At 42.7% G+C, this 12,346-nt stretch overlaps 1 protein-coding gene across 1 annotated transcript in view; it reads left to right on the forward strand.

Annotated features, from left to right (window-relative positions):
• Positions 1–10,215: 10,215 nt before the first annotated feature.
• EPHX1 (epoxide hydrolase 1) overlaps positions 10,216–12,346 on the forward strand; it is a 40,141-nt gene continuing 38,010 nt past the window's right edge. Inside the window, exon 1 of the mRNA XM_034666600.1 lies at positions 10,216–10,353. The gene's annotated coding sequence lies outside the window, so the exon portion shown is untranslated. The remainder of the gene's footprint in view (positions 10,354–12,346) is intronic.

Raw genomic sequence — 12,346 nt, forward strand, 5'->3', positions numbered from 1 at the left:
ACTGCTGACTCTAAGGTCATCCACGTGAAGTCACTGTAGTAATTGAGATTCTAGGTATAGTTAGCAGCTAAAATAATTTCATTTTGTTCTTCTCTTACAAGGACCCACTCTCCTTGGAACACAGAGTTCATTAAACATTGCTATTAGGCTATATATGTTCTCTACTGTAAAAGGTTGGATTTTTCTCTCTTGGGGTACCTACTCTGCCAACTTTCTGTCTTAAAAATCTAAAGTCTCGTGGCACCTGGGTTGCTCAGTTGGTTAAGTGTACCACTCTTGATTTCAGCTCAGGTCATGATCTCGGTCCTCAGATTGAGCCCTGCTTTGGGCTCCGTGCTGAACTTGGAACCTGCTTAAGATTCTCTTCCTCTCTTTGTGCCCCCCCCCACCCGGGTTGCTCACCAAAAAAAAAAAAAAAAANNNNCCCAAAAAAAAAAAAAAAAAAGTGTGTGTCTGTGTGTATAATATATATATATAAAGTCTCTTTCTCAGCCACAGCTTTAAGTCATTGATTAGAGGCAGTGTTGGCAGCATTTTATAGTTGATTCTTCTGTTACCCTTGAAAATCTAACATTAACAATTGTTTTTTTTTGTTTTGTTTTGTTTTTTTTAAAGATTTTTATTTTTTTTTAAATTTATTTATTATTTGACAGAGATAGAGACAGTCAGCGAGAGAGGGAACACAAGCAGGGGGAGTGGGAGAGGAAGAAGCAGGCTCCTAGCGGAGGAGCCTGATGTGGGGCTCGATCCCATAACGCCGGGATCACGCCCTGAGCCGAAGGCAGATGCTTAACCACTGAGCCACCCAGGCGCCCCGAAAATCTAACATTAACAATTGTATGATGGTAATAGTCTTCAAAGTATTCTAAAACAAATTCAGAATGAGCGAAATGTGAAATTAATTGCCCAAGAACAGTAAGAGGTCCTATCCTTTCTGCCTACTGAAAATGAAACTGAAAGCCAGGTCCCTACCTTTATCGCACTCCTATTGTTCCTCTTAGTCAAAAATGCCTTGTGGGAATGGCAGTATCATCGTATTTAGTAGTATTTCTCTTCAAACAGGGAAAATGTTCCTTTAGTACTGCAGTTGAAATGTATGATAATGTGAGAAGAAAGTCAAATGATTTCATTCCTCTTTCTTACATTAAAAGCACTAGTTGGGGGGCACCTGGCTGGCTCAGTTGGAGGAGTGTGTGGCTCTTGGATTTCAGAGTCGTGAGTTTGAGGCCCACATTGGGTGTAGAGAATAAACTTTAAAAGCATCAGTTGGACTGGTTCCAGATAAGGTGGAGCAAGCACGTGCCCCCATGGCTATTCCACCAGGGACAGCTGTGAGTGCGTGGAGCGCCGGAAGAAAACAGCAGGTAGATTAGGAAAGAGGTAGAGAAGTTGAAATACCACTGAACCAGCGATGAGTCCACCATTTTCCCCCTCTGGTATCCCCCAGCGTGAACTCAGCACGTTGGAAAACTAGAATTAGATACTGGGGTGCAGACAGGCCACAAGCCCTTTTAATCTGGCTCAAGGAGGGGGAACTTCTAATACACCCAAGAGAGTGTAGAAATCCTTTGTTTATTTTACTCTTTTGTGTTCTCTTACCTGGCCCCCCCCCACTCCCACCCCAGCAATCCCATCATGGTGACAGCATCCACTACTGGAAGTGGGAGCCTGCAGGAGTCAAAACTTGGGGAGATGACCCTCTCCCATATAGCTTTGTCTCCAAGAGGGTAGAACCAATCCTCATTGCATTTTTCTCTCTGCCCTCCATCCACTTGGCCCTGGATGCAGACACAGTGGCAAAACTAGTCTTCTGGCCAGAGAACTGAAAATAGAAGGAACCAGAAAGTACCAAAGAGATCACAGAAAGGAAGGAATTCAGGAAGGGACCTCATTAAGTTGATGAACCCCTGAGTCCACTGCCAAGCTGTATGTATGTGTACATCTGATCCGTTTCAGCAGACCGAAGACTCTTAATAAGGAGACCACTGCCCAAATCCTAGCCTGGCAATTGGGAGGCATTCACATGCGTGGCAATGATTTTGAAAGTTGAACTGACGTCCCAAACTGCCTTCTGAAGGCTATCATTCCAGTGTCAGTTTAGCTTTCAAAACCTTTGCCTGATCTTACACACCTGAAACTCATGCAATGTTTTATGTCTATTTGGTCAGAATTTTAATAAACAAGAGTTAGAGTTTAATGACAACATTCAGAATGTCAAGGATATGATCCAGAATTACCTGGCACACCAGGAAATGGGGAAAATCTCAACTCCTAGAAAAAGACAGGCAAGCGATCCCAGCACTGAGATACCAGATGTTGGAATCATCTGATAAAGACGTTAAAGCAACTATTGTAGGGGTGCCTGGGTGGCACAGCAGTTAAGCATCTGCCTTCGGCTCAGGGCGTGATCCCAGCGTTGTGGGATCGAGCCCCACATCAGGCTCCTCTGCTATGAGCCTGCTTCTTCCTCTCCCGCTCCCCCTGCTTGTGTTCCCTGTCTCGCTGGCTGGCTCTATCTCTGTCGAATAAATAAAATCTATTAAAAAAAAAAAAAAAGCAACTATTGTAAAAGTGCTCCAGCAAATCATCAAGAACACTCTTGCAGCCAATGGGGGGGGGTGTCTCTTCAAAGAAGAAGAAGATATGTATATAAAAAGAATGAAATGGAAATTTTAGAACTGAAATACACAGTAACCAAAACTAAAATTCCCTGAATAGTCTAGCATAATGGAGGAAACAGTGAACTTGAAAATGAACCAAACCAAGGGAATTTAATCTGAAGACTAGAGAAAAAGGTTGAGAAACAAGAAAGCAAAACCACGAGCAGAGCTCCAGAGATCTGCAGGACAATGATAAAAGGTCTAACATTTGTGCCATCAGAATCCCAGAAGGAGAGGAGAAAGCATGCTGCTGGAAAAAAAGAGTATTTCATTTATCTATCTACTAAAAGTATTTCATTTATCTATCTACTTTCTTCTACCTTGAAGAAATACTGGCTAGAAACTTCCCAATTTGGTGAAAAACTGAAACCTATGGATTCAGGAAACTCCCAAGATACCCACACCCAACACAAATCATAATGAAAACTGGACTACACTCTTGAAAGCAGCTGGTGAAAAACAGCAATGATCTATGGGAAATAATGATTTGGATGACTAGATCTCACATCAGAAGTGGAAGCCAGGAGGAAGGAGCATAGCATTTCTAAAAGGCTAAAAGGAAAGAACGGACAACCCAGAATTCTATATCCAATGAAAATAGCCTTCAGGCACTAAATGAAAAGTCACTCTTGGTTGAAGAAAAACAGAAAATTCATTCCCAGCAGGCCTGTCTAAAATCATTAAAGGAAGTTCTTCAGACCAAAAGGAGATGATGTCATAAGAAAATCAGGAAAGAAGGAAGGGCAACGGAAATAGTCATGATCTGGGTTAAAAGAATTAAACAATTCTCTTGAGTTCTTAAAATACATTTGATGATAGAAATAAAATATGGCACCGATGGTGTTTTCACTGATGGAATATGTAAGGCATCAGAACAAAGGAGAGGGATGACGGAACCTATATGATAGTAAAGTTTCGACAGTCCACTCAAAGTGGTGAAATCTTGATTCCAAGTGGACTGAAAAACGTGTGTATTCTCATCTCTGAAGCAACCACCAAAAGAGCTACAAATAGTTCTTTTAGTAGATAGATAAATGAAATACTGGGAAAAAATTTAAATGACCCCAAAAAAGGCAAGAAAGGGGTCAGGAATAACAACAACAAAACAGGAAACAAACATAAAACAATGGACCTAAATGCAAACACATCAATACTTACATTAAATACCAATAGTCTAAACACACAGAAATTGTCAAAATGAAAAAAAAAAAAAAACTAGAACCAACTATATGTAACAATTGTATTATAAAAGATATAAATCAGAATTGGTCAAAGGAAAAGACATAGGATAAGACAAAGCGTAAAGCTTCCATGTCCTTAGGACAAATTACCCTCCTGGTGCATTCATGAATGATTACCCACCAGGGACACTGACCCAAGCTTTGGCTGTCCGTTATGTTCCATTACGTAGGAATGATTGAATCACTGGCCATGCACTAGAGCTCAGTCTTCAGCCACCCTTCCCCTCCCCAGAGGATGGGCTAAAACCCTCCTTAAAGCCCCAACCCTCTAATCACATGGTTGGTCTTTCTGGCATGGCTAGCCCCTTCCTGAGTTACCTCATTAGCATAAACTCAGAGGTGGTCCCAGGGACCCACCATGAATAACAAAGGTACTTCTATCACTCAGGAGATTTCAAAGATTTGGAGGTTAATTCCCAGGAACCCTGGTTTCCTGGAACAGAGACCAGAAAAATTCTTTACAATCTCTTAGTAAAACATTCACTGATGTCATACAGGAAACTAACCAGTGCAGTAAGGCAAGAAAAAGAAAGAAAAGGCATCCAAACTGAAGAGAAAGAAGTAACTCTTTGTAGACAACGTGATGGCCTACATAGAGAATCCTATGGAATCTACAAAAAAAGCTACTGAAACTAATAAGGTTGCAGGTTACAAGATTAATGTATATAATATATACAACTTTATTTCTATATACTTGCAACAAACATGGAAGTTAAATTGACAAATACATTTTTAATATTAAAAGATACATACTGAAAGCTAGAAAACATTGCTGAGAGAAATTAAGACTTAAGTGAGTGATCTTATTCACAGGTCAGAAGAATCAGTATTATTAAAATATCATTTTCCCTGAAATTGATATATAGATTCAATGTATCCCCAGTTAAAATCCCAGCATGCTTTTTTGTAGAAACTGATATTCTGATTCTGAAATTCACATGGGAAAGCGAAAGACCTGGGCGGGAAGAGCTAAAAGATCTTTGCAAAAGATGAGCTGAAGTACAGAACTAAAACCACCTTCTTTCATGTCTTGTAAAGCCACAGTTCTTCAAGACCACACCAACGTAAGATCAGTGGGACAGAATAGAGTCCAGAAACAGACCCACATGTATGTGGGTAACTATTAATTTACAAAGTTATAAAAGCAAGTCATGGAGAAAGGACAGTCTATTTAGCAAATGGTGCTGGGATGATTCGATATTCCTATGTTTAAAAAATTCAAACTTCTACCTTGCACCATATGCAAATATTAATTTAAAAGATGAACCATGGACCTAAATATAAAACCACAAAACTTTTTTGAGGATTATTTGTTTTAGGGGCGCCTGGGTGGCACAGTCATTAAGCATCTGCCTTCGGCTCAGGGCGTGATCCCGGCATTCTGGGATCGAGCCCCACATTAGGCTTCTCCGCTAGAAGCCTGCCTTCCTCTCCCACTCCCCCTGCTTGTGTTCCCTCTCTCGCTGGCTGTCTCTCTCTGCCAAATAAATAAATAAAATCTTTAAAAAAAAAATAAAAAATAAAGATTATTCGTTTTAGAGAGAGAAGGGGGAGGGGCAAAGGGAGAAGGAGAGAGAGAATCCAAGCAGACTCCCCGCTAGGCACAGAGCCCCATGTGGGGCTTGATCCCAGGATCCCGAAATCATGACCCGAGCAGAAATCAAGAGTCAGATGCTTAACCAACTAAGCCACCCAGGCTCCCCTAAAGTACGAAACTTCTGGAAGAAAAGAGGAGGGAATCATGACCTTGGTTAGGCAAATATTTCTTAATCTGTATGCGATCTATAAAAAAGATTGGACTTCAAAATTAAAATCTTTTGTTCTTCCAGAAACACCGTTAAGACAATGACAAGCCACATATCAAAAATTATTTGTAAAGCATATATATGTAATACATTTATAAGAACTCTCATTTAAAGGACTCTCAAAACTCAATAAACCCTCTCCCCCAAAAAAGTACACAGAAGACACTTCCCTGAAGAAGAAGTACATGTGGCCAATAAGCACATGAAAAGATGTTCAACATTATTAGTTGTTAAGGAGATGCAATTTAAAATCATGAGATACCACTATGCACCTATTAGAACGACTAAAATTTAAAACCTTGACTCTACCAAAAGCTGACAGGGATGAGGTGCAACCAGACCTCTCATGAACCGCTGGTAGGAATGTGAACTGGTACAACCATTGGGAAAACAGGCAGTTTCTTTAAAAATTGTGCATACATCTACCGTCCACACAAAGACCTGCACATGAATTTTTTTTAAAGATACTATTTTTAGGGCACCTGGGTTAAGCCGTTGGTTAAGAAGATGTCCTAGGCTGAGTTCATGATCTCAGGGTCCTGGGATTGAGCCCTGCAGCCGGATCCTGCTCAGCAGGGAGTCTGCTTTTCTCTCTCCCTCTGCCCTGCCCCCCGCCCCCCCACTCATGCTCTCTCTCAAATAAATAAATTTTTTAAAAGATACTTTTTTAAGGTAATCTCTACACCCAACCTGGGGCTCAAACTCACAACCTTGAGATCGAGAGTTGCACGCTTTACTGAATGAGCCCCCCAGGTGCCTCCACTTGTACATGGATGTTAATAGTGGCTTTATTCATTAATAGCCCTGAACTGGGAACAACTCAGTAGTCCATCAGTAAGTCAAGTGTTTGGATGAACAAATTGTGGTATATCCATACATAGCAATACTGCTCAGTGATGAAAAGGAGGAATAACTACCAATACATACGACAAAGTGGGCGAATCTCAAAATATGCTCAGTGCAAGGAGCCAGGCCTCTGAGCACATACTGAATGATTTAACTTTGGTGAATTTCCAGCTGCAAAAACTGCAAAATAATCTCTAAGTGACTGCAGGTAGATGAGTGCTTTCCTTGGGGACAAGGGGCCCATGAACAGAAGGGATTGCAGTGAAACGTGAGGAAGCCACAAGTTCAGTGGCTTAAGACAACACGAACGTATTCTCTTACGGGATCAGAAGTCTGGAACAGATCTTCAAGAGCGGAAGTGAAGGTGTCAGTAGGGTTTGTTCCTTTGGGAGCCTCTGGGGGAAAATCCATTTCTCTGCCTTTGCCGGTCCCCAGGGGGGCTGGCCTCCTTCCCTGCCTCATGGCTCCACGTTACATCACCTTCCTACCTTGTTTCTGCCCCGTCACCTCTGCCTCCTCTGACCTCCTTGCCTCCCTCTTGTGAAGACACTGTGACTAATGCCCACCCACCTAGCCCGGGATCGTGTCTCCAGGTCAATCATATTTGGAGAGTCGCTTTTGCCACATAAGGCAGCAAATTCACAGGTTCTGGGGGTTAGGGCATGGGTATCTTTGGGGGAGCCATTACTCAGCCTGCTCCAGATAAGCTTTTATCAGACACAAGTTTCAAATTTGGATGATAGCCACTCACCCTCCTACTCCACCCCTTTATGGATGGGGTCTGACATCACTCTTCTTGGCATCCATGCACACACGACTCACAAGTACTGGGGAGCCAAAGCCTGTGAGGTCACCCTGGGCCAGTGAGGGATGGGAGCTCTCGCTCCCACTTTTTGTCCCCTGGGTGGACAGCTCTGGGACTGGTTTTAGAAAGCTCCTCAGAAGGTTCCACAGGAGCAAGCACCGGCCGCCCAGAGCAGTGGCCAAGTCGAAAACATCCTCGTGGGGCGCCTGGGTGGCTCAGTCGGTTGAGCGTCCTACTCTTGATTTCAGCTCAGGTCATGATCTCAGTGTTGTGGGATTGAACACCATTATCAGGCTCTACATTCAACAGGGAGTCTGCTTGAGATTCTCTCTTTCCCTCTCCTTCTGCACTCTCCTCCCCCCAGAAAAGAAAAAACGCCCTCATATCGTCTTTTACTCCTTTACATTTTCACCTCCCCGTCCTTACTCCTGTCCCTGGGATGATGTCCCGAATAAGTTCCTTACACGCAAACCCTTGTCTTACACTCTGCTTCCAGGGGAGCATAGATTAGAACAACAACAAAAAGCTCTTTGGAAATTAAGAACATGATTTNTCCCAGAACGCTGGGATCACGCCCTGAGCCGAAGGCAGACGCTTAACCGCTGTGCCACCCAGGCGCCCCCCTCCTTTACATTTTCACCTCCCCGTCCTTACTCCTGTCCCTGGGATGATGTCCCGAATAAGTTCCTTACATGCAAACCCTTGTCTTACACTCTGCTTCCAGGGGAGCGTAGATTAGAACAACAACAAAAAGCTCTTTGGAAATTAAGAACATGATCACTGAAATGAAAACACAAAAATGTGAAGAGAAAAAATTACAGAACTATCTTAGAAATTGGAGCCAAGAAGAAAAAAAATGAGGCAGAAAAAAAGAGGGGGAGAGAAAGGATAAGAAAAGCAATTCAAGATTTGGAATACAGGAGTTCCAGAAAACGGAAAATGAAGTCAAAGAAATTATCAATAAGGTGACCCAAGAAATGTTTGGGGAATTAAAGGACGTGAGTGTCCAGACTGGAAGGGCCCTCCTAGTGCCTTGTATGGAGCGTGAAAGTCAACCAAGTATCAAAACCAGTGATGCTGGAATTTCAGAACTGTGCGGGCAAAGAAAAGATCCTAGAGGGAAAGAGGGGTTCTTTGAAAAGGCTCTAGCATCAGAATGCTTTGGACTTGGGGGGCCTGGCTGGCTCATTTGGAAGACGGAGCGACTCTTACTCTTGGGGTCCTGAGATTACTTAAATAAATAAACTTTTTAAAAAAATGGCTTTGGACTTGTCAGTGGCGGTCCTAGAAACCAGGAGATCACGGAACAAGGCCATCACACTTCTGAAGGAAAACTCTTTCCATTCTGGAATGTTGCATTAATTAATGGGAAACCTAGAATAAAGATGCTTTCCAGACACACTTAGATTATGTTTTACTGAAGTAACAACCCCCCAATCTCAGTACCTTGAAAACAGTTGAATTTTTTTGCTCAAATTGCAGCTGTGGCTCCACGCTCCTGCTCCTGCTCACAGTGTCTTGACTCCAGCATCGAGGAGGAAAGAGCAAAATCTCACAACAGCTCTCAAAGCCTCTGCTCAGATGTCCTGTCGTATTCTATGATCGGAGCAAGCCGCATGTCCAAGCCCCGTCAGTGACCTGGGGGATTACATTCATCTGCGGGGAGGCACTCCCTGGAGGTCACCAAGCAAAAGGCAGGAATCCCTGAGAACAGAAACCTACACGATGTCTCAAATTTTACAAGAATCAATCAGGGATGCACTCCTCCAAAACCTTAACGGGGTGAGCCAAGGAAGAGTTCTGGAGAACGGGGGTGCAGGAAGCAGACACCTAACAGGAGAGCCCCGAAAGGATCCCCAGGAGGGGTGAAGGGGAGCCCGGCCGCGGTGGTGGCCCAGGCGTGGAGCAACCAGACCAGATGAGGCAGGTCAGAAGTCTCCGGAGGCACTTTAAAAAAATGAACTCGAAGGAAATCCAACATGAATGAATTTACTATTGAGGGGTTGGTGTTTTAAGTAGGGGCTGATCCACAGGGAAAAATTATGCAACATTCAAAATATTAATGTTAGGGAAACATGTTAAACAGGAAAAGAAAATTAATCATAGTTCTCTAGATTAGCGCTGAATTGCCTTCGGAACACTGAAAACACTGAATAATGATACCACTAAAACTATTTGGGGCTGGGGGGAGGAAGGGAGTCCATGGAGTGACGTCAGTTGAAGAAAGAGCTAATTTCCGTATCCATTGATGTCTTCAGCCATCTCAGTGCCTGAGATGTGAGTGGGAAAAAAAGAAACAAACGTAAATACACAAATATAAAAAGAATCCACTAGAAGGGTTAAACCTGGTTTTTACTCTTTCAGGAGAATGGGGGGTGGGGGTAAAATGGAGAGAAGGGCTGAAACTGCTGTTGTCTTAAACACCTCACAGACCCAGCTGATGCTTCAAATAATTGATTAAAACACCAGGTTTAGGGGCGCCTGGGTGGCACAGCAGTTAAGCGTCTGCCTTCGGCTCAGGGTGTGATCCCGGCGTTATGGGATCGAGCCCCACATCAGGCTCCTCCGCTGTGAGCCTGCTTCTTCCTCTCCCATTCCCCCTGCTTGTTCCCTCTCTCGCTGGCTGTCTCTATCTCTGTCGAATAAATAAATAAAATCTTTAAAAAAAAAAAAAACACCAGGTTTAAATAAGAGCTCCTCCCCGCATCTGTTCAAAATGGGAACCAAATTATTTTCATAGTCGAGGCGGCATAGAAAAGATGCAGTGTTCAGTGCAGACCCATAGAGGGCCCAAGAGAGCCTTTCCTGCCTTGGAAGTTTGTGTGCTTGTCAGGTTCTTTACTTCCGTCTGTTGACCTCTGATCTTCACACAATTGTATCCTTGATCATTGCTCCGGAAGCCCTGAGAGTAGGGTACAGTCAGGGAACCAGGGACACCTGGGAGAAAGTGGTGTGGAGAGTCAGTGTGAAATCATTTAGAAGAACTTTGGGGATCGGTGAGTAATAATTTATCCTTCCTCCTTCCTGTGGCCACGGGGAAAATGCTTTAAAATCCAACAAATTTCATCTCTCCTCTTTGCATTCTTTATAAATGTAAAATCTATACAAAATCTAAGATTCTTTTCTATTAGTAGTAACTCAGCACATAGGACATATTATGTATTATGTTGTCATTCCTGATATCCCCAACAGATACCTTTGCAAATTATCTTGTGTATGGTATGTGGGCAAGTTTCTAGAAACTGGGGATTCTGCTTGCATTTTATTTCTTGGTTGGTTCGTTGGTAGCTCCATATGCTGACAGATGACTGGTAAATATACTTGACTATAAAAATGATGAGAAGACGCAGAGTTGAAACTATTCTATATAATTAATATTCTTACAAAAGTCTCTTTGTCTGGAGCCTTTTGTAAAATACCTATTTGGCATCCCCACCCCCACGTCTTAATGTCCCAGTGGATTTGTAATCTGTTCATCTTGCAGTAATGAGTAGTGGGCGCTCTGCCCTTTTGAGAATCTAATTGTCATGAAATGCAGGCAGGATCTGATGCAATCAGTAAGCTCTCGATGGGTGTCTGGTAAAGGAATTTATTGGTAAGCAGATAGCAGATTGGGTAGGGCAGGAGCCCGGTGGTGGGTAGGGCAGGAGCCTGGTGGTGAATAAGAGTGAAGGAAAAGCTTGAGTTGAGGAGAGAAAGGGATTAGCAGTTTATGGGAATTGATCCGAGCCCGGAATTTGCAAGAGCACAAGCCATGCTTTAGAACCTACAGGGAAAAGCAATGAATCTGGAGCATCCAGGGACCTCAGAAAACAATATTTTTAAGTTAATTTTTATTTTTCTTTATTTTTAAAGATTTTATTAAGTTTTTTGAGAGAGAGGGATAGCAAGAGAGAGCACAAGGGTGGGGAGCCTAACGCAGGGCTCGATCCCAGGACCCCAGGATCATGACCTGAGCCAAAGGCAGATGATTAACTGACTGAGCCACCAGGTGCCCCCAAGTTAATTTTTACTTTTATCCCTGCACATGGTTCTTAAAAAAATAAAATGATCGAGGCTTAGAATAAAATAGAACAATCCCCCATCACTCATTTTTCTTATTCTACCTTCCAAGCCTCTTAGCATTTATTTCTGTCTGTGTAAATGACAGACTTATAATCCGTATTTCCAGCTTTGTCAATTTTGGGCATTCTCTATTGATTTTCTAGGAGATGAAGGCTAGATACCTCTACCGCTCCCACTGCACCTCCCAATTTGGTCATAGTAGCTTTCTGTTAAGTCAGTAGTTTACACAGTCATGGCTACGTATTACTGCTCAGCGCAGAGCCGAGCAGTGCACCATGACTACATTTTCTTTCCTGAACAACTTTCTGTTTTTCTTGTAATTATTCCATTTTACCCTTTGCTTATTTTCCCATGTTCCTTTCTTTAGTTTTTCCCCCAAATACGCCATCAGATCTGATGAGTGTCTATTCATATTATTTTCCAAAAGCTTAATTCTATCAGTTAACGTATTAATTCCTTCTTTTCCCTGGAGACCTGCCTCCCAGCGCCCTGTGTAGACAGGTTGCTCTCCTAGCCTGCTACACATTTGTCATCCTGCTGCCGCTCCTCTGTATTAGATCCCCTGCTCCTGGTCACCATGTCTTCCCCTTCGTCATTTACGCCCTTGTTTTGCTGGAGCACATCTGCTAGTTACATCTCAAGAAAGGGTACACGAGAAGTGAAAATGCTTATTTAGCCCTTGCATGTGTTGTTGTTGTTTTTTCTGTTTTGTTTTGTTTTTTTCCTCATGTGTTGATTTGCCCTCGTACTTCATTTTGGAATTCTCTTGGAGATAATGTCCCTCCAGCTTTTGAAAGCCTTGTGTCCCTATCTTATGGTATCAGTGTTACTGCTAAGAAGACCAAGACATTCTGACTACCGTTTGTGTTGACCTCTTTATGTTTTCATTTTTCCGTCTAGGAGTTTTGTTTTTTTTTTAAAGAA

Source organism: Ailuropoda melanoleuca, chromosome 8 (genome assembly GCF_002007445.2).
Source record: "Ailuropoda melanoleuca isolate Jingjing chromosome 8, ASM200744v2, whole genome shotgun sequence".
In the NCBI taxonomy this organism is placed as follows: Eukaryota; Metazoa; Chordata; class Mammalia; order Carnivora; family Ursidae; genus Ailuropoda; species Ailuropoda melanoleuca.